Source organism: Oncorhynchus masou, chromosome 4, assembly GCF_036934945.1.
Source record: "Oncorhynchus masou masou isolate Uvic2021 chromosome 4, UVic_Omas_1.1, whole genome shotgun sequence".
NCBI classification, from domain to species: Eukaryota; Metazoa; Chordata; class Actinopteri; order Salmoniformes; family Salmonidae; genus Oncorhynchus; species Oncorhynchus masou.
In genome coordinates this window covers 1,345,479-1,369,485 of record NC_088215.1, presented here as the reverse complement: position 1 = coordinate 1,369,485, position 24,007 = coordinate 1,345,479, and positions in this window count along the sequence as shown.

Below are 24,007 nucleotides of genomic sequence, written 5' to 3'. Positions count from 1 at the left end.
AATGACTCCGTTTATACCAAGTTCTTTCTCCAGCGCCTGACTTCCCTGCCACCAACACGCATCCCTTTACAGGGGGCTACTTCTGTTTTGGTGCATGGGCGCTAATTCCATGCTTTTCAGTCGTGTGATCTCCCAGGTGAATGCATTGCTAATAGAAGGTAGGATAGGGTGCTGTTTTAGGTGGTCTTTTCTGACATCACTCTGTAGAAATGATCAGATCACACAATGTCTAATCTGCACAGCAAAACTCAACAAACAAAAAAACCTGAAACGCCACCAAGGTGGTCTTGCACGTTGATCTCCTTGACAATTTTACATTCATGTACTGTGTGCTGGTTGGTATGGCATCCAGCACCCACTGCTAACATGTTTGGGTGTATAATGCAAGGCTCTGTAATCAGACTTGTAGATTTTACATAGTAGCCTACGACGAAGTCAGTGCCATGCTCAGGGATAAGCACAAATAAGCACAAACAAACCCCAGAGCAATACATTTCATCTAAAGGGCAAACAAAAATCTATCTACAGTGAAAAAATCTATGAGACATCAAATATCTTAATGCCTGTTGGTAGTGCCCAAATTATCATGAGAGAAAATAGGTTGCAGGAGGGTGTTTTGTTCTCCTTGGATCATAGGGGAACACTAAAGGGACATCAGAAGACTATGAACAGATCCCTGAGGAACGTCTTTACTACTATCTTCTAGTACACTAAAGCACTTAGCGAAGGACATGAGTTATATGCCCTGGAAAATGTGTCAGAGAGAGAGACTCCCTGACAACAGCTGAAGACAGCCTGACCTATATACGAGATGCGATGCAGACAATATCCCAAGGACACAGGCAGATCACCCCGAGGAGAACGTCTGCATAACGTCCAGCCATTAGGCAAAAAGCAGTAGCAAGGAGGCAGGGGGCATCTCCAAGAGAGCAATCCTCCATCCGGCAGCCCTACTCTCACTGACTACAGAGAAGAAACACATTCCATATCAATCTCGCTAGAACCATTTGTGTAAGGTAAGGTGTGGTGTGTGTCAGGGGCGTCATGCCTACTGAAACGTCAAGTACCTTGTTCATTGGTTTGTCTTAGCTAGCTGTCTAACAGTGCTGGGTGTGTAGGCCCCTATGGGACCCCCTGTCATGGCCGACTAATTGTCTCAATGCCAGAAGGGGTCACTCTGACTCTATCAATAAGGTGCCTGCTCGTTCCAGCAATGGAGATAGGTCCATTTCACCACCTCCTTCTCAAGGCTGTAGGGACTGAGTGAGAATGTGTGTTTGTTTTTGTCAGTGTCTTGATCTTTTAATGACAACATATTGAATTAGCACTGATAAGCAATAATCAGACGTTGTTAATATAAACATCTCTTATGTTGTATATGCAAAGGTCATTTTCTTCCTCCAAAAGTCATTTATATATTTCATTGGGGTCATGGTGTAGCTTATTGACTTGTCATTGGTACTGACCTCTTGGGGTCATCTCTAATCAAGTTATTAATTACCTGATGTAAAACTTGAGTGATTTTATTGCTATGCATCACCAGCTAATTCAAGCTTGGCCTTATCGCTCTTTGAAAGCATAAGCATAGGCATACGATTTCAATGACCTACTACTGTATAGAGTGAAAGTGTTTAGGTGTAGTAAGTCCCAATGGTAGAATATCTGTGTCAGTAACACAAGCCTATATATATCACCACAGTGTTCTTAGTACTGCAGATGGCACCTACATGCAATTGAATAGGACAACATTAGAGAAGATTCATACAACAGCCCTTGAGATGGAAAAGTTTTACTTTTCCACATGAGGACATTTCCTCCAGGCATGTTCATGAAACATTAACGTCATCATTAGATCAGCCCACCTGCTTCTTCCCCAACTAACAAATGAGTCATATGATTCATCATAAGTCTACTTTTTTTTCTTCTTTTTTTTACATTTTACAGACACACTTATTCAGAGTAACTTACTGTAGTGAGGGCATACATTTTCATATTAATTCGTATGAATTGAACCCACAACCCTGGCATTGAAAGTGCCATGCGCTACCAACTGAGCCACACAGGCCCACATGGCATCGCACTCACCAATGTACAGCACAGTATTGGTAACACCATAATGATAATTAGGCCTCCATTCCAACTGGAAAAAATACATAGTACATAGTAAGGACAGTATGGGCTGATTTTCTGTTTTCAGAATAAAAAGTGCCTCAAATCAAAATCAGATCAAATCAAATCAAATCAAATTTTATTTGTCACATACACATGGTTAGCAGATGTTAATGCGAGTGTAGCGAAATGCTTGTGCTTCTAGTTCCGACAATGCAGTAATAACCAACAAGTAATCTAAATAACAATTCCTAAACTACTGTCTTATACAGTGTAAGGGGATAAAGAATATGTACATAAGAATATATGAATGAGTGATGGTACAGAGCAGCATAGGCAAGATACAGTAGATGGTATCGAGTACAGTATATACATATGAGATGAGTATGTAAACAAAGTGGCATAGTTAAAGTGGCTAGTGATACATGTATTACATAAGGATGCAGTCGATGATATAGAGTACAGTATATACGTATGCATATGAGATGAATAATGTAGGGTAAGTAACATTATATAAGGTAGCATTGTTTAAAGTGGCTAGTGATATATTTACATCATTATATTTACATCATATATTTACATCAATTCCCATTATTAAAGTGGCTGGAGTTGAGTCAGTGTCAGTGTGTTGGCAGCAGCCACTCAATGTTAGTGGTGGCTGTTTAACAGTCTGATGGCCTTGAGATAGAAGCTGTTTTTCAGTCTCTCGGTCCCAGCTTTGATGCACCTGTACTGACCTCGCCTTCTGGATGATAGCGGGGTGAACAGGCAGTGGCTCGGGTGGTTGATGTCCTTGATGATCTTTATGGCCTTCCTGTAACATCGGGTGGTGTAGGTGTCCTGGAGGGCAGGTAGTTTGCCCCCGGTGATGCGTTGTGCAGACCTCACTACCCTCTGGAGAGCCTTACGGTTGAAGGCGGAGCAGTTGCCGTAACAGGCGGTGATACAGCCCGCCAGGATGCTCTCAATTGTGCATCTGTAGAAGTTTGTGAGTGCTTTTGGTGACAAGCCGAATTTCTTCAGCCTCCTGAGGTTGAAGAGGCGCTGCTGCGCCTTCTTCACGATGCTGTCTGTGTGAGTGGACCAATTCAGTTTGTCTGTGATGTGTATGCCGAGGAACTTAAAACTTGCTACTCTCTCCACTATTGTTCCATCGATGTGGATAGGGGGGTGTTCCCTCTGCTGTTTCCTGAAGTCCACAATCATCTCCTTAGTTTTGTTGACGTTGAGTGTGAGGTTATTTTCCTGACACCACACTCCGAGGGCCCTCACCTCCTCCCTGTAGGCCGTCTCGTCGTTGTTGGTAATCAAGCCTACCACTGTTGTGTCGTCCGCAAACTTGATGATTGAGTTGGAGGCGTGCGTGGCCACACAGTCGTGGGTGAACAGGGAGTACAGGAGAGGGCTCAGAACGCACCCTTGTGGGGCCCCAGTGTTGAGGATCAGCGGGGAGGAGATGTTGTTACCTACCCTCACCACCTGGGGGCGGCCCGTCAGGAAGTCCAGTACCCAGTTGCACAGGGCGGGGTCGAGACCCAGGGTCTCGAGCTTGATGATGAGCTTGGAGGGTACTATGGTGTTGAATGCCGAGCTGTAGTCGATGAACAGCATTCTCACATAGGTATTCCTCTTGTCCAGATGGGTTAGGGCAGTGTGCAGTGTGGTTGAGATTGCATCGTCTGTGGACCTATTTGGGCGGTAAGCAAATTGGAGTGGGTCTAGGGTGTCAGGTAGGGTGGAGGTGATATGGTCCTTGACTAGTCTCTCAAAGCACTTCATGATGACGGAAGTGAGTGCTACGGGGCGGTAGTCGTTTAGCTCAGTTACCCTAGCTTTCTTGGGAACAGGAACAATGGTGGCCCTCTTGAAGCATGTGGGAACAACAGACTGGTATAGGGATTGATTGAATATGTCCGTAAACAGACCAGCCAGCTGGTCTGCGCATGCTCTGAGGACGCGGCTGGGGATGCCGTCTGGGCCTGCAGCCTTGCGAGGGTTAACACGTTTAAATGTTTTACTCACCTCGGCTGCAGTGAAGGAGAGACCGCATGTTTCCGTTGCAGGCCATGTCAGTGCTGCACTGTTTGTATTCAGTCATGTTACCAGACACCTTGCCCTGATTAAAAGCAGTGGTTCGCGCTTTCAGTTTCACGCGAATGCTGCCATCAATCCACAGTTTCTGGTTAGGGAATATTTTAATCGTTGCTATGGGAATGACATCTTCAACGCACGTTCTAATGAACTTGCACACCGAATCAGCGTATTCGTCAATGTTGTTATCTGACGCAATACGAAACATGTCCCAGTCCACGTGATGGAAGCAGTCTTGGAGTGTGGAGTCAGCTTGGTCGGACCAGCGTTGGACAGACCTCAGCGTGGGAGCTTCTTTTTTTAGTTTTTGTCTGTAGGCAGGTATCAGCAAAATGGAGTCGTGGTCAGCTCCATCGTGGTCAGCTCGGTAGCAACTTCAAGAAAAATAGCCAACTACTGGCCAATGATTGCCTACTATATGTATAAATAATAGCATGCAGCTCATCTAGTATTCTATGTGAAATGTATTGAAACCACTTGACATAGCTCTGTGTGCATCCCACCTGACACCTTATTCCCTATAAAGTGTGCTACTTTTGATGAGAGCGCTATGGGCCCTGGTCAAAAGGAGTGCACTATAAAGTGAATAGGGTGCCATTTGGGACGCTATCTCTCTGCCCTTCTGCATAGACATGGTCAGTCAATGAGGAACATTTCAAGAACTTTGAAAGTTTCTTCAAGTTCAGTCGCAAAAACCATCAAGAGCTATGATGAAACTGGCTCTCATGAGGACCACCACAGGAAAGGAAGACCCAGAGTTACCTCTTTTGCAGAGGATAAGTTAATTAGAGTTAACTGTACCTCATATTGCAGCCCAAATAAATGCTTCACAGAGTTCAAGTAATAGACATCTCAACATCAACTGTTCAGAGGAGACTGTGTGAATCAGTCCTTCATGGTCAAATTGCTGCAAAGAAGTCACTACTAAAGGACCAATGAGATGAAGAGACTTTCTTGGGCCAAGAAACACGTGGGCCAAGACATTAGACCGGTTTAAATCTGTCCTTTGGTCAGATTAGTCAAAATTTTAGATTTTGGTTACAACCGCTGTGTCTTTATGAGACACTGAGTAGGTGAACGGATGATCTCCGCATATGTGATTCCCACTGTAAAGCATGGAGGAGGTGTGATGGTGTGGGGGTGCTTTGCTGGTGACACTGTCTGTGATTTATTTAGAATTCAAGGCACACTTAACCAGCATGGCTACCACAGCATTCTGCAGAGACATGCCTCCCATCTGGTTTGCGCTTAGTGGGACTGTCATTTATTTTTCAACAGGACAATGACCCAACACGCCACCAGGCTGTGTAAGGGCTAATTAACCAAGAAGGAGAGTGGTGGAGTGCTGCATCAGATGACCTGGCCTCCACAATCACCCACCCTCAACCCAATTGAGATGGTTTGAATGAATTGGACCGCAGAGTGAGGAAAAAGCTGTCACGGTTCATGAATCCACTGCCTCCCTCTCTCGTTCTCTTTTCTCTCTCTCTCTCTCTCTCTCTCTCTCTCTCTCTCTCTCTCCCGTGTTTGTGTGGGCGTGGTTCCCAATCTCGGCCTGATTGTCTGCGCCAGCTGGAACCACTTATCTTCCCTTTATATGTTCTGTAACCAGTGTTTCTTGTTGTCAGATCGTTGTTTCTTCCCTGAGGTTGTGTTGTGTGTCCGTGCTCTTCTCTCACCGCCCTTGTGTGGATTATCTGCGGTGCTCCTTCCTACCCATCCGGACACACTCCCCTGGATTTCTCAGCACGCTATCATTGGAAGATGCGCCCTAGTCCCTGGGTCGGATTCCGTCTGAGTACAGTCTGTCTGTCCTGTTGCTGCTGTAAACTGTATTCATTAAACCATCGTTGCTTGCATCTTGCATCCGCCTCTGTATTGTCACAAAAGCAGCCAACAAGTGCTCAGCATATGTGGGAACTCCTTCAAGACTTTTGGAAAAGCATTCCAGGTGAAGCTGGTTGAGAGAATGCCAAGGGTGTGCAAAGCTGTCATCACAGCAAAGGGTTGCTATTTTGAAGAATCTCTAATATAAAATATATTTTTTATTTGTTTAACACTTTTTTGGTTACTACATGATTCCATATGTGTTATTTCATAGTTTTGATGTCTTCACTATTATTATACAATGTAGTAATAATAAAGAAAACCCCTTGAATGAGTAGGTGTGTCCAAACTTCCAAACTTCCAAATCTATATTACTATTCTATATTCTATTCTACTCTATATGCATCTAGTCCTCTACAGATGGGGTCCCTGGAGCAACCACACTGTGTTTGGCTGTAAATGAGTGTGAGACAACCTGGTCTTACTCAAGCCAATGCCTCTCGAAGTGTTACGGGAGGGTGGCTAAGATGGGTGCCTAACTACACACATCTTATAGCAAGTACACAAATGTCTAGAGGCAATGTCCCAATGGTGCTGCTCAGTACTCAGTTTACGCACGCACACACACACGTACACACACGCACACACACGCGCAGACAGGTGCACACACACGCGCAGACAAGTGCACAAGCATACTCACACACACACACACAATTGTTGGTCTTGGCATGCACCAGTAGTTTTCTTTTCGGTTGGATACACTGCGTAAGTGTGGATAATGTATTCATGCTGTGTCAAAAAAAGACTCCCACTGCTACAATGTGTCGTTTTAACAGTTTTGGCTTTGCAGTGTTCATATATAATTGTTGGAATGTTAATTCCAATACTGCTGCAAAGGCAAACAGACAGATGTGTCTATGTCTCAATCTAGGGTTGCACACTACTTGGGCCCATATCCTCACTCTAATCAATATGATAACTTAGTGTGACTGACTGGATTAGAACCTGGGTGTGCTGTATGCCACAAAACTGTGTTACGTTACTGAGCTAATGGAATTCTCCAGGTTATAGGCAAGTTTACTTATCACATGAGAGTGGCTCCACATGCCCCCTCCGTTACATTAGGACATTTCATAAATCGACTATTGTTGTCATGTGTGGTGTAAAGTACTTGTGTGGTGTAAAGTATCGGTACTTTACTTTAATATACTTAAGTATATTGTAGAGATTACATTTACTTTGATACTTAAGTACATTTAAATCAAATACTTTTAGACTTTTACTCAAGTAGTATTTCACTGGGAGATTCACTTTTACTTGAGTCATTTTCTGATAAGTAAAGACTACTTTTACTAAAGTATGACAATTGGGTACTTTTTCCATCACTGGCAGAAGCATCAGAAGGGACCAGACTGAATTAATTAATATTCCATGTAATAAAATGTAAACAAAGACAAATGATCACACATTCAGAATAATCTGACAAAGAATTAATGCATTGCTATAAAATGGATCCATAGAGACGGAAAACCCGCCAACACTACCTCTTTCCCATGCCTGCCTATTCAGACATTACAGTACGTTTGTTTATGCTAATTTGTGCCATGCAAATGACCTCCACAAAGCAAACAGAGGTCTACCCCCATCTCACAAGAATCTAAACTGAAGGGAAAGACAGAGAACATTTTTTTCCACAATCTCCACACAAACTCTGACAGATTAACAAAACCCATATGCAAACGAACCAGGATGCTCAGTCGGAGGAAAACTGCAGTGTCACCCAAAGGCCATTTCTCTCCTCTGCTTTGCAACAGCAAAATAAAGAAATGTTCTTTTATTTCTCCTCGTCAACCGGACCAGGGAATGACAAGTTTACAAAGGAGAATGCAAGAGGGGAGCATCCTAAAAAAGGAAGCCATTGCGGGGTTCTGCTGAGCCGGTCGTAATGCCAGTTGCACAATAAACAGAGGCAGTATGAGGAAATGGAAGGAAGAAACATTACATATCGATCCCATGGCAACTGTGAGTGGCAGCCATGCTATGTTCCTAACTGGATAGCAACCAGTGCCTTAGGGCAAAAAAGGGTCGCTTAAATTTGTCCTTTGGTTGTGCTGCCCATGCACGCCTGTTTTAAAAATGTTGGGCCAGTCTTTTGGAGAATGGAAAGAGAGAGGGCCTTTTTTAGTGAGTGAGAAACAAACAAACAGTGCAGCAGTTTTTTATTTTGTCATTGTATTCTCCAGCCACTATCCTACAGAATTACTTTGACAATATCAGTAGGTCTCCAATATTTCTCATAGGATCTTTACAAAATGGCACAAATTCTTAAAATTAAATACGGATTCACTGAAAAAGAAGAAAAGATAAACGTGACGACAGCAGACCATGGGAGAGGAGTTCCAAGAAGAAACACAGAGACAATCTACATAAACTGACAACAGTATGGACACATGATTGTTGTATGGGTGTTGAAGTCAGTAGAAGGTTGATGTCTTTGAGGAGAAATTATTGGAACAGACAGGAGACTGGCGGCAGAAACAAGGCCTGTGGCTCCTTTGATTGGCAGGTTAGACGGCATAGGGGCATCTCAGTTCCTCCAGGCACTAAAGACAGCATTCTTAGACCCCTTACCAGAGCCCAGTATAGGCCCTATAAGCGTAAATGTGTGTGCGTGTGAGTGCGCCTACCTCCCCTTGGTGGGAGACGTTTTCCTCATCAACCTTGTCAACTAAGACCAGAAGTAGAGACCATTTATCTTCCTAAAGGTGCATCATCAACCCTCTAAAAATAACAGCTACAACTGACCCCCATTTTTCTCCTGTTGAAAGAGAGAGAGAGAGAGAAAGAGAGAGAGAGAGAGAGAGAGAGAGAGAGAGAGAGAGAGAGAGCGCTCTCCGGTCCATTTTTCTATGTTCTGTCTCTCTCCCAGTTATTTTTAGGATGGTTATCTGTCAATGCTTTGTGGTGCTTCGTGACAAGGCTGGAAATTAATTTGTTTTGTTGTACACAGACAGCTCGAAGAATCACTGTGCTGCGCTGGCCTTCAAAAGTTTCTTGCTCTTGGCCAATGACCTTTGCCAAGCTGTTTGTTTGAAGTTGTTACATGTATTGGATTTGACAAATGGGAATACTTTTTTTCTACCAAAATATTAAGAAGAGAGAGCTTACGCTAAAGACCTGAAAAGGAACAAATAAAGTTTGGAAAGATAAAGAGTTAAAGGGACACAATATTTAACACAAATTTAATATCTCCAGCATCATAACAGTGTCTACACATTTGACAATGATGATTTTCTAAATTCTTTCACATAATGTTGACACTGGTGGTGCTTGAGATACACTAATGATGTGTCCCTTTAACATTCAGTAGTAAGAGCCATGTAAAAATGAAGCCATAAATCTGTGTACTACAACGTTCTAAACCACAGCATGGTTATCATTGGACATGGTAAATGAAATTAGAAATATTAGCATGGTTTTATATTAGCATGGTTTCTATTACTAGGACAACTGATTAAAACTGTTCTCCCCAATTAAGGTGCCACCAACCTCCTGTGCTTAATACACACGGGAAACTGTTCAGTGTGAAAAACCATGGCACCTACTATCATACTCCATTCAAAGGCCCTTAAATATGTTGTCTTTCCCATTCACCCTCTGGATGGCACACACACAATCCATGTCTCAATTGTCTCAAAACTTAAAAATCCTTCTTTAACCTGTCTCCTCCCCTTCAATCTACACTGATTGAAGTGGATTTAACAAGTGACATCAATAATCATTAAGGGATAATAGCCTTCACCCGGATTCACCTGGCAGTCTGTGTCATGGAAAGAGCAGGTGTTCTTAATGTTTTGAACACTCAGTGTACATTTTCCATCACTCCTTTTCCTTCATGAGGATTTCTATCACTCACTCTCAAAGCATCAATGTTCTATATCCCACCATTCCATCAGTTCCATCTAATTCAATCTACAGTATATGTTGAGGGGAAATGGCCCTAGAAACAATTATTTTAATTTTACCTCACTATAGAACATTCTACAGAACTATGAAAGCAGGGTTCCAGCTACATTGGTTCTTGGCGAGCATTAAAGAGATGGTCCATTCAAAAATATCTAACATGATTTATCCACTTATTTTGGCTATACACAAAGCATGAATCACTATTCACACAGTTCTTTGCCTGGGCCAGTTCATGTGTCCACGGTTTACTGATGGAGGTGACAGAGACACATGGTCAAAACATGACAACACAGGAATGGGATCATTTACTGTGCTTGTCACATGTCATTTGTCCATCAGGTTTTCTTCCAGAATGGTCCAGTATTTGGCTCCATCCATCTTCCCATCAATTTTAACCATCTTCCCTGTCCCTGCTGAAGAAAAGCAGGCCCAAACCATGATGCTGACACCACCATGTTTGACAGTGGGGATGGTGTGTTCACGGTGATGAGCTGTGTTGCTTTTACGCCATACATAACGTTTTGCATTGTTGCCAAAAAGTTCAATTTTGGTTTCATCTGACCAGAGCACCTTCTTCCACATGTTTGGTGTGTCTCCCAGGTGGCTTGTGTCAAACTTTAAACAACACTTTTTATGGATATCTTTAAGAAATGGCTTTCTTCTTGCCACTCTTCCATAAAGGCCAGATTTGTGCAATATACGACTGATTGTTGTCCTATGGACAGAGTCTCCCACCTCAGCTGTAGATCTCTGCAGTTCATCCAGAGTGATCATGGGCCTCTTGGCTGCATCTCTGATCAGTCTTCTCCTTGTATGAGCTGAAAGTTTAGAGGAACGGCCAGGTCTTGGTAGATTTGCAGTGGTCTGATACTCCTTCCATTTCAATATTATCGCTTGCACAGTGCTCCTTGGGATGTTTAAAGCTTGGGAAATCTTTTTGCATCCAAATCCGGCTTTAAACTTCTTCACAACAGTATCTCGGACCTGCCTGGTGTGTTCCTTGTTCTTCATGATCCTCTCTGCGCTTTTGACGGACCTCTGACACTATCACAGTGCAGGTGCATTTATACGGAGACTTGATTACACACAGGTGGATTGTATTTATCATCATTAGTCATTTAGGTCAACATTGGATCATTCAGAGATCCTCACTGAACTTCTGGAGAGAGTTTGCTGCACTGAAAGTAAAGGGGCTGAATAATTTTGCACGCCCAATTTTTCAGTTTTTGATTTGTTAAAAACGTTTGAAATATCCAATAAATGTCGTTCCACTTCATGATCGTGTCCCACTTGTTGTTGATTCTTCACAAAAAAATACAGTTTTGTATCTTTATGTTTGAAGCCTGAAATGTGGCAAAAGGTCGCAAAGTTCAAGGGGGCCGAATACTTTCGCAAGGCACTGTATGTGTGGCCTCTAAATGTGGCCTGTTACTGTGATCATGGGATCAAATCCTCCGGAGTTGAGGCATTAGTGACTATGGCACTGTAGATAACTGGGATGCGCCTGTACGTGAGGAGCCTGTATTATTGAGTAGCCTGTATTATTGAGAATCAAACATGTGGTCAACATCATCTCACAGAGGAATCTGAACCAGTTTCAGATTGTGAAGGTCTTGATATGTAATGTAACACAGCGGGTTAGTTGCGCTGTCATCACCTTTATTCCTCGAGTATTCCAACAACTACAGGCAATTTCTTTTGCGTGAGAACACGTTGGGGGGGGGGGGGGGGTGCAGGTACGATATACACATACATATAATTTCATATTCAGTTCATATTGTATTTTCCATTCTTTAATTTACATATACTATTTTTTTTTAACACAACTACAAAGTATTGATCCCTTTGATCATGTTACAGAGTCAAAGGTAATTATAAATGTAGCATGTAAATGAAGGGAAACAAAATGAAGTGAGCCTCACCCCAAACCCATTCCCTTAACTGCAGCCATCCAACATGTCTCCTTCCAACCAACCATCTCCTGCGGCAGTGCTGCCTGCCAGCAGGAATCATCTCTGATTGTTTTAGAGATTCATGGAGCTATCATCGTTAAGTAACATAGTAGATTCAAAGCATTGAATATTTACATTCCTGCACTTACACTCATGCATTCTGTTTTATTTCCAACTATCTCTCACGGTCTCAGGTCACAATTAGACGTAAGTTTTTGCAAACGTAAAATTGTTTAAGGTTAAGTTTAGACAACTCCGAATGGTTAACATAAGGGTCAAGGTTTGGGATAGGCTTAAAACAAGAATTGGCTAGGCTACAAAAGGCTAGGCTGCAGAAGGCAATCAAGCCATCCGTCAAAACCTATTTCATTTACTACTCCAATTGCTTGTGAGCGATGTAATGAAACATTACATTTAGCCTAAAATCCCTTGAACATTGGTCAGTTTTGCAAAAAGCCAAATGAATTTTCATGAATAAGTTAAGGATGTGCAGTACAAATTATATGTCAAAAGCCTGTAGTTTAGTGAAGCCTAAAGTGGAATGTATCAGAGCCCTTTGAAAAGAAGCGTTGGGGGTGGACAAAACTCTCCTCATACGGAGCACTAAAAATTATGTTTTCTGTTAAAAAAAACAAATGGGCAAACGTAACCATTCCTAAAAAGCCAGCTTCGATGACACGTTGGTGAACCATGAAATTAGATAAGAAGCCTTACAGGCTGAATAAGGCCACTCTGGTACACAGAGTAAGTGGTTTTGGAATAGTTTGAAACCTCTGTAGCGCAGTTGGTAGAGCATGGCGCTTTCTATGCCAGGATAGTGCACGCATGACTGTAAGTCACTTTGGATAAAAGCGTATGCTAAATGGCACATATAAACTGAGTGTACAAAACATCAGGAACACCTGCTCTTTCCATGACAGACTGACCGGTGAGTCAAATCAAATCAAATCAAATTTGAGGGCAAAGGGGTTGCAAGTCAATATTAAGAAGTTTTTCCTAATGTATATATGACGCTATGACATTACATGACAGAAGGCATTAGCAAATGTGAGTTTCCTGTGAATGAAATGCTTCTGAAATTGTTTCTGCAAGGCGGTGTGACTTCTCCGCATTCAATTCTTTCAGCCTTTCACTGTATGTTGTATTCCTCTCTGAAATCCATGTGTAGCAATGCAAATGCCTTGTAAATCTAGCCCTGTGGATGTGTGCGTGTGTAAGGGAAGTGGATGTTGTGTTTTGTGCTGTATACCGACGCAATGCTCAGGGGATATGAAAAGACGGCCTTGTCTTTGTGGCAACTTCATTGCCGATTACATGATTTGTTGGCACAGTAACCAGGTCACCCGCAGGATATGACAAACAAAGTTACAGTCAGCCTCCTCTGGTGAGTTAGATTGCCACTTTGCATCCCTCACTGTTTGCACTTGAAAATTGGCAGACTATTTGTTTCAAGTCTGCTACTTGTTTCAACAATGCAAAGTTGTTAACCATTATAAGCGGCGCCATGATTACATCAAATGGTTGTTTTATGGAGTAGAATATGGTTTTTAGAACACTCTCATCTGTGCGTGGTCTTCGGAGTTGGGCCTCTTAAGGCCGACAGTGGATTTACGACGCCTTCGGTGATAAAAACCTAAAGACTGCATTCCATAGCATGAGTTGGTGTTTGTGTGCCAGGAAGTACCAGGGTGGAGATGGTTCGGGTATGGATAATAACCAAGGGCCTGAGAGGAAAAACTTACTAACCCAACTCGTAGTCGGCTCAAGCAGGCAACGAAAGACCCAGCTGACAATGTGTTTCCGAGACACCAGACAAAAGGCCATTTGTAACCATCCTGTGACTCATGCGGTGTCTACAGACATCCCCCAAACAAACAAAAACGGACTCTCGGAGAATGAGTGCACAACTGGTAAATAGTAGCTTAACCCTCCTGTTGTGTTCCTTTCATGTTGTTTAATTCTGTGTTCCCGGTCCAAAATGATCGCCCCCATTATAGCTGATTATAAAATCATAATAATACATACATTATCAGCTAATGTTGTGTTAGATCTTTTTATCACGTTAAGTTCTTGTGAAAATTACAAGTTTTGCACTTCTATTTGCTATTTATGGTCTGTAGGCCTCATTGACCTAAGCTCATACAACTCGTTTTTGACTATAACAAATACTCAGATGAAACATAATGCGCTATTTATCACAGACTACTTTGTGTTAAAGGACTCTCCTCCTCACCAGTGTCATGATCAAAGAGCCTCACATACAGTATATTGTTTGGTCATTGTGCTGCCACAGAATTAATTGTGAGCAAGGCCTCAAAAAAGCTTTATATACCAGAGCTGCGAGAAAAGTTCTATATATTATTGAAACCATGTTGCGATTGTTTGTGGGAATGCCAACAGGTGTCGTTCCCGTGGGGGAAAGATTCTATTGGGGACAGGTTCCCGTGGGGGTTGCCATTGAAGCCAAGAAGGGGAGTGAGGTGTGTGTGTGTGCTCAAACACACATGCATGTGGGGGTCTGGGAGAAGAAGTGTGTCCATCTGATGAACGGACATGTGCCTGAACAAAATTTTACACGCTAATTGTAGTTTCACCTATTCATTTCTAATGACCGATCATTTTTGACCAGGAACACCACAGGCGTACAAAAGTAAAATAAAACACCCAAAATATAATGAAAATCGTCAAAATGAATTTTGTGTGATCACACGCCCTGTGTGGACAAAGTCACGGAACCTTATGACAATCAGATTAAATGAACTACATTTTTCAGAGAGAAAACTTGAAAATCGGCCCAATTTGACCGGAACACAGCAGGAGGGTTAAAGATATGTCAGTCAGGAGGCTAGCTGCCAACAGAGACTTCTATTGCAGTAATGTTGAAGGGCTCTGGCTAGTATTACTTAGCCCGCTAGAAGGATGAAATAAGAAGCTAATGTTGAACGGAACCTAACACAGCAGGAGCAAAAAATCAGCTGTTTTTGCGGCCATGAATGTAGTATACTATAGCATTTACTGTAGTGTTTTTGTGGAAATTACTGCAGCATTTACCCTAGTGTTTTTGCTTTATTTTTGACATAGAAGTGGAGGCTTTCTCCTTGAGGAAACCTATTGGACAAACACTAAAGGTAGGTAGTACTGGAGTCTGAATGGATAGTTTAGAGCAGGTATTTCTAAACAGGGGTATTCCCAAACTACACGCAATGCCATCGGGGGTACGCCAAATTAAAATGTGATTCACTTTTAACATTTAAAAAAAATGTTTTATTCTTCACATTTTCAAACAGTACATTTATATTTTCCAATGGGACTATACATTAAGGTGAGATTTTTTTCTCAGCTGAGTAGCCTCGTTTCACTGTCAAAAACCAAATGAAACCTTCTAGTGTTAAGCGAAATAACAAAACAAGTCAAATACAGGTAGCCTGGTGAAATAATTAACATCCAATTACATTAACTGTTACTCCCTCACGGGAAACTTTCACTCTTGCGCAGACATTTAGACAAGGAGTATGACAATTTGAAAAATAAGTCACCAGACTTTTTTGATCGAGAATAAAGAAGACTTGAGTAGTAAGACATATAAAAGCAACAGATACCATTAATAAGAAGGGGCATCTTATATGGTGAACAACCGAGTGGCTAGGACAGGCAAGGACAATAGTATTGTGGAGGGCTTAATTCTTCCTCCTGCCGTGGATATACAGTGGGGAGAACAAGTATTTGATACACTGCCGATTTTGCAGGTTTTCCCTACTTACAAAGCATGTAGAGGTCTGTAATTTTTATCATAGGTACACTTCAACTGTGAGAGACGGAATCTAAAACAAACATCCAGAAAATCACATTTTATGATTTAAAGTAATTCATTTGCATTTTATTGCATGACATAAGTATTTTATCACCTACCAACCAGTAAGAATTCCGGCTCTCACAGACCTGTTAGTTTTTCCTCTAGAAGCCCTCCTGTTCTCCACTCATTACCTGTATTAACTGCACCTGTTTGAACTCGTTACCTGTATTAAAGAAACCTGTCCACACACTCAATCAAATAGACTCCAACCTCTCCACGATGGCCAAGACCAGAGAGCTGTGTAAGGACATCAGTGTTAAATTGTAGACCTGCACATGGTTGGGATGGGCTACAGGACAAAAGGCAAGCAGCTTGGTGAGAAGGCAACAACTCTTGGCACAATAATTAGAAAATGGAAGAAGTTGAAGATGACGGTCAATCTCCCTCGGTCTGGGGCTCCATGCAAGATCTCACCTCGTGGGGCATCAATGATCATGAGGAAGGTGAGGGATCAGCCCAGAACTACATGGCAGGACCTGGTCAATTACCTGAAGAGAGCTGGGACCACAGTCTCAAAAAAAAAACATTAGTAACACACTACGCCGTCATGGATTAAAATCCTGCAGCTCACGCAAGGTCCCCCTGCTCAAGCCAGCGCATGTCCAGGCCCGTCTGAAGTTTGCCAATGACCATCTGGATAATCCAGAGGAGGAATGGGAGAAGGTCATGTGGTCTGATGAGACAAAAATAGAGCTTTTTGGTCTAAACTCCACTCGCCGTGTTTGGAGGAAGAAAAAGGATGAGTACAACCCCAAGAACATCATCCCAACCATGAAGCATGGAGGTGGAAACATCATTCTTTGGGGATGCTTTTCTGCAAAGGGGACAGGACGACTGCACCGTGTTGAGGGGAGGATGGATGGGGCCATGTATCGCGAGATCTTGGCCAATACATTATTTTATTAAAATGAAGAACGCTTAAACAAAATAACAAAATTAATGTGATGCTATAAACACTAGTGCTGACATGCAACTACACAGACAGTAACCCACAAAATACCCAAGGAATATGGCTACCTAAATATGGTCCCCAATCAGAGAAAACGATAAACAGCTGCTTCTGATTGGGAACCAATCTAGACAATCATAGACATATAAAAACGCCTAGACATTCAAAAAAACCTAGACAATACAAAAACTACACAAACCACCCTCGTCACACCCTGACCTAAGCAAAATAATAAAGAAAACAAAGATAACTAAGGTCAGGGCGTGACAGTACCCCCCCCCCACCCCTCCCCAAAGGTGCGGACTACCGGCCGCAAACCTAAACCTATATGGGAGGGTCTGGGTGGGCATCTGACCTCGGTGGCGGCTCTGGTTCTGGACGCCGCCCCCCTTCTTTACACTGAGTCCTCGCCGTTCCTCCTGCGTTGTTTCCACCTGCCTCCATGGTAGGCGATCCTCTCCTGGCAAAATATCCTCCTACGTCCAGGATCCTTTACCGTCCAGTCTTTCGTCCCAGGTCCATCTTTCCACCAAGCGCTGATCCTCCCTTTCAAGTTGCTTGGTCCTGGTTTGGTGGGTTATTCTGTCACGTTCGTCATACCGATGAGACCAAGGCGCAGCGTGAGATGAATACATTCTTCTTTTATTAAAACGAAGAACACTTAAACAAACAAAATGAACCGTGAAGTAATATGGCTAGTGCAGAACAGGCAACTAAACGTAGAATAACAACCCACAAATTATCCAAGGAATATGGCTACCTAAATATGGTCCGCAATCAGAGACAATGATAAACAGCTGCCTCTGTTTAGCGTTGGCAACCATAGACATCGTAGGCAACCATAGACATATAAACACCTAGACTAGATAAAACCCCATAAACATACAAAATCCCTAGACAATACAAAAACTACACAAACCATCATTGCCACAAACTGTAATGAAAAACTGTTTTTAGACATGTTTTTAGACAGTTTTGTTCATTTATTGAAAATTAAATACAGTAATATCTAATTTATATATGAATTCACACCCATGAGTCAATACTTTGTAGATGACTTTTGGCAGCGATTACAGATGTGAGTCTTTCTGGGTAAGTCTCTAAGAGCTGGATTGTGTAACATTTGCCCATTATTCTTTTCAAACTTGGTGTTGATTATTGCTAGACAACCAATTTCAGATCTTTCCATGAGAGGTTTCCTTCCTCTCCGGCAACTGAGTTAGGAAGGACGCCTGTATCTTTGTATTGACTGGGTATATTGATTTTATATTGTAATTTTATTTAAACTTTATTTCATTTTAAGTTGATACACCATCCAAAGAGTAATGAATAACTTCACCATGCTCAAAGGGATATTCAATGCCTGATTTTTGTTGTACCCTTGTACCAATATGTGCCCTTCTTTGCAAGGCATCGGGAAACCTCCCTGGTCTATACAGAGTCCATGCAACATATTTTGTGACTTGTTAAGAAAATGTTTACTCCTGAACTTATTTAGGCTTGCCATAACAGCATTTCAGCTTTTCATTTTTGAAAAACATAATTCCACTTGGACATTATGGGGTATTGTGTTGTTGGAATAAATATATATATATAAAATATTTTAAATTCAGGCTGTAACACAACAAAATGTGGAAAAAGTAATCTCCTTATCTTCTGCCTTAACAATGCAAACTAAGGAATAACTCTGGATACAGATGCTAGAGAAAAGCAGAGACCAGACACTTCTTGGGTTTTTTCTTAAGAAGTATTATGTGAATTCGGGCCCAGATGTTTTCAGCAGGAAAAAAACAGATGGAACACGTGGTATCTCCACGGGGCTTTATTATAAGCCTTCTATTTCTCCAGTCCAGAGGAGACAAAGACATCCACTCTCCGTCACATATAAATGGTTTCGATTACAAAACCCACTGGCTGATGCGGAATTGCAGCACACCCAAAGGTGTCAAGCCGCTAAGATTTTTCCTGTTTCTTAATTTTTCAGATGTTAAATTAATTACTAAACTCAATTTTTAAGCCCACGTTTGATCACAATTATTTATAAAAAGAAGATCTGTCAGGGTTTCTTCCAAGGTGCACCATGGAGCAAAGGTATGCTAGGCAGGACACTAGATTCTCTAATGTGTGCATACACTATCATCAGTGGAAGGGGAGAGAGAGTGTTGAGTAACACACACAGCGTTTGATTTGATTTTAGCTGCCAGTGATGGGCAGGACTCCCAGGAGGTACATTTGTACATTAAATTGATCAAGCTATGTTAGCCTATTGATTCCTTTTTGATGAATAAATAAAACTGTTTTGGTGTTTCTCTGAAATACCTAGCAATTTTATCAAGTTGGCTTTAACTAGCCAGCTAGATAGGTTCCCAATCTCTCATTACTAGCTACCAAGCCATTTCAGGCTATCAATCCAGTTAAGAGTAACTTGTCTAAGTATCTTAGCTGGCATGCTTGCTGGCAAGGTTACTAGACATTAGAAAATAACAAAATTGCTTTAATTCTTGGGTTATGATAGTATATATCCGTGTGGCAGCTGTACTAAACTACTAAGGGCATAAACGTTGTTAAATAATCAACGTGGATCATTAATTTAAATGACAATTGAACAGGTAAAACCTATGCTTAGATAACCTATGCAGAAAAATAGATAGAAATATGTACTGTACACAGAGACATTGACATCTGGACCTGTGGCTGTCTTGATTGGATTGTCGCCATGTGTGGACCAGTATTGTGGTTGTGAGAGACGCTGACAGTTCATTGATGCCACAATTCATTGATGCCACAGTAGAAGCCATATTCCTTTTATGTTTCCCAGTGCCGATTATTAAAGGAATGCTGAGTTTCTGTGGTGATACATCCTGTGGGAAAGTCAAAGTACAACGACTCAGAGCAGATCGAGTTGATGCTTTTGTTCAAGTCGTGATCACATGCATGTATAGCTCACAACATAAGTCTATTAGCGACTTTAAACACTTTATTGAAAATATGGGTGCCACTTTAAACGGAGTACGGCTTCATAAGCACTACATAAATGCTTCACAAGTCATCTATAAGCCTATGTCATACCCTATGAATGCTGTAGAATGTTAGATTTGGCAATTCACCATACTGCGGGAATTGTTATGTACCCTTTAAACACGATTTATAGAGTATGACATAGGCTTATAGAAGATTTGTGAAGCCTTGTTGTAGTGCCTATGAAGCCTTTATCTTTATGTGTGCTATATAAAATTATACTTTGTTTAAAGTGGGACCAACATGTATTTCATTTTATATGAGGCAGTAGCCTCAGGCAGGTCAGGAAACAAAGGGTTGACGGTAAACAATCTGGCGGGAGTGAGGTGCCACCTACTGCCGTTATGCCATTGAGTAAGGCACTTAATCCATAAACTGTTAAACTATATTATTATATACTAATACAATTGATCAGAGAAATAGATTCTGTTATTCAAGTAATATAACATATCTCAAAAAGATTGGGTCAAACTGATTGTACCCCCTATTATCAATACTGCAGCACCCTCCTAACACTGGGATATTACACCTCCATCCAGAATGTTTCCAGATTCTTGATATCCTTCATCTGTGCTTATGGACTCCTTTATGTATCTATCTGTAGTCAGTTAAGAACAAATTCTTACTTTCAATGACGGCCTAGGAACAGTGACCTTGTCAGCTCAGGGGTTTGAACTAGCAACCTTCATGTTACTAGTCCAACGCTCTAACCACTAGGATACCCTGCCTCCCCACTCTACAGGCCTATATGATCCAATAAACAAATTATATATATTTTGCTGAAATAATTTTGTAATTATGAGATCCAAAAATCTGAAACAAAATGGAAATCCTTTACTAATTGACATGGCTCATTTCCCCTGAACTTCCTGTGAACTTTCCTGAAATAGTTTTTTAGGATGTAAATCATCCTTACATGCACACCAATACATCCTCATGCACGCTTACCACTCCCCACACGCACACATACTGTACTATTCACCAACCACTAATACTACGGTTACTAACACTTAATTACTGGTTATTGCAACAGTTTATTGATTGCTCAATTCACATATATAATTGATAAAAAGAAAAGGGCCAGGCCAGTAAACAAAGTGAAACAAATGGTGACCTGTAGCTCACTTTGGTTTCTTCCAATAAACATATACGTTGCACTGTAGATTTGAACTTCTACAGCTTATGTGTAAATATTTCATTTGAAAGATTATTATTTGAAAGACCCCTTGGCTGTTATGTTCACCCAAAATGCCCTTCATTTGAAAAGGGAGGAGTAAATGAATTACTTACTGAAGAATCTGCTGCTACTCTTTCCTACATACACAATAGCAAAGATTAAGCAAGAACTATTCAAAATTTTTGTCACCTTTGTAACATTGGCAAAGTGTGAGTGCAGTGGAGGTTGTTCGGTGAACCATGCGCATGTGATGAGTAACCTTCGTAAGACCTGAATATTTTCATTGGCTAGCTTTAGCTCAGCAAGCTAGCATAATATTGTCGTCTCAATTCACAACTCTACTGACAGATAGCTTCGGGAATTTTTCATTCAGGGCACCGGACCAAACTGTCAACATGGCTAACCTTGGTAGTAGAGCTGCTGAATTCTCCCTGTAGGACCGTCGGGAGATGTGATTTTGCCTGAACCTTTTCATGAGTCTGGCCTGCCCTAAACCTCTGTTGGCTTTGCGATTTTCTGAGAAGATAAGACATCAACATTTTTCAAACATGGTCCTTGTGTACCCGAAAGGTTGCACATTTAACTTGTTCTGTTTTATCTCATTTTAACTGTTCCAACCACTCAACTTATCATCAAGCCCTTGATTAGTTCGGGGGAGAAACAATGTTCCAACTTATTTGAAAGGACTGCGCAGTTTAAAGCAAAGTTGATGGAGCCCTAATGATGCTTAGATTAAGCTTCGATACACGGTCGGTCACATACACAGCAATATGCTCCAAATTACTTTTGCATTCCTATGATTATTATTAGAAAAATGTTCTCATTTTGACCTAAAGCTCACTGCTGAGAATACACTCTGGCCTAGAAAGCCCAAACCTTTGGGGCACCACAGCTGAAACCATTGCACAATTTGCATTTTAACCCCGAGCCATAGAGGTCTCTGATCTTTCACTACACTTCCTGCTTTCCATTCTGTGTGTTGAACTCATTGAAAAATACCAATGCATTGATCTTTTTTCCCTCTCTCGCAGCATTTATTCATGAAATCAGGTCATCGAACCTATGAATTATAGATCCCTCTCCATGACAAACTCCGGCACTTACAACATTGCATAGCTTTCTTTTTCCCTTCGGTTGAACGCTTCTGTTCGGGATTTAGCGTGCCTTGTGCTTCGCAAGCATCTTTGTAAAGTGTTGTTCCATTAAGTCAACTCTTCGTTCAAAACATGGGATCATTGGGAAGGATGGGACAAAGCATCTTCTCATTTCGTGTCACACTTCTCGGGTCGGGGCTCTCATCCTAAAAGCACTTTGCATGCGGCAGGTGCTCTATCCGTTTCCCACGCAACCACCAAAGTGCTCAAAAATACTCTGATGGGGGCCACTGAGGAGAACGCTGGGGTTTTGAAATGGAAGGTGAAACATGAGCTAGAGTAAAGAGGGTGACAATGGAGCTCCATTCAATATTCAGCACTCCATCCATCCAATTTTACTTCCATTGATCTTTAAAAAAAGCTAACTTCGAACTATTCCACTGGCCCATTTGTCTTCCCCTACTTGCAGGATGCCTCTCCTGTTTGATCGCTCTTCTCCTCCTGTCCTTCTGTTTCTGTTTCTCTCAGGCCCTCTTTTTTAACTCTCTTTTTCATCTCCAACCAAACCTTGCTACTCCTCCTGGACTACAACGACGTGCATGCGTGTGTGTCTGCTCCCAATTGCATGTGTGAGTGGGTGTGTGTCTCTCTCGGTTCCTCCACTTTTTACATATGTGGTCAAACCATATGACAGAGAAGATGGCACCAAAGAACACTGCTGAGGTTTTACATTCTGCCAACCAATTGGGCAATTTTATTATTTTTTGTGTGTTTTGTGTAACTTATTTTTGTTTACTTATTGTGTACATGATGTTGCTGCTATTGTCTCTTATGATCAAAAATAACTTCTGGATATCAGAAAAGCGATTACTCACCGCGGACTGGAATAAACTTTTTCCTTTAATGAATCCGACGAGAAGGATATCCTGCTTTGCCGGAACAGGCCCAGATCCACGCCTTTTGCATGTAGAAAATACGCCAGAAAAGAGGATGCAGATCAGGCATCCTTCTGAGAATCCAGAGGTGAGCGAGCAAACTCCCATTCTCATTGCTAACATGCAATCGTTAAAAATTATAAAATTGATGACCTACTATTAAGATGATCCTACCAACGGGACATTAAAAACTGTAACATCTTATGTTTCACCGAGACGTGGCTGAATGAAGAAACGGACAATATAGAGCTAGCGGGATATTCCATGCACCGGCAGAACAGAGACACTACCTCCGGTAAGACGAGGGGTGGGGTGTGTGTCTTTTTGTCAATAACAGCTGGTGCGCGATGTCTAATATTAAAGAAGTCTTGAGGTATTGCTCGGCTGAGGTAGAGTACTTTATGATAAACTGTTGACCACACTATCTACCAAGAGAGTTTTCAGTTTTCATTTGTAGCCATCTATTTACCACCACAAAGCGAAGCTGGCATGAAGACCGCTCTCAACCAACTCTATAAGGCCATAAGCAAAGACGAAAATGCTCACCTAGAAGCGGCGCTCCTAGTGTCCGGGGACTTTAGGCAAACTTAAATCAGTTTTAACACATTTTTACCAGCATAACACGTGCAACCAGGGGAAAAAAATCCTAGACCACCTTTACTCCACACACAGAGATGCATACAAAGCTCTTCTCCGCCCTCCATTTGGCAAATCTGACCATAATTCTATCCTCCTGATTCCTGCTTACAAGCAAAAACGAAATCAGGAAGAACCAGTGACTCGCTCAATACGGAAGTGGTCAGATGACATGGATGCTACACTACAGGACTGTTTTGATAGCACAGACTGGAATATGTTCTGGGATTCATCCAATGGCATTGAGGAATACCTCAGTCATCGGCTTCATCAATAAGTGCATCGATGACGTCGTCCCCACAGTGACTGTACGTACCTATCCCAACCAGAAGCCATGGATTACAGACAGCATCCGCGTCAAGCTAAATGCTGGAGTGGGACACTAATCCAGACGCTTATA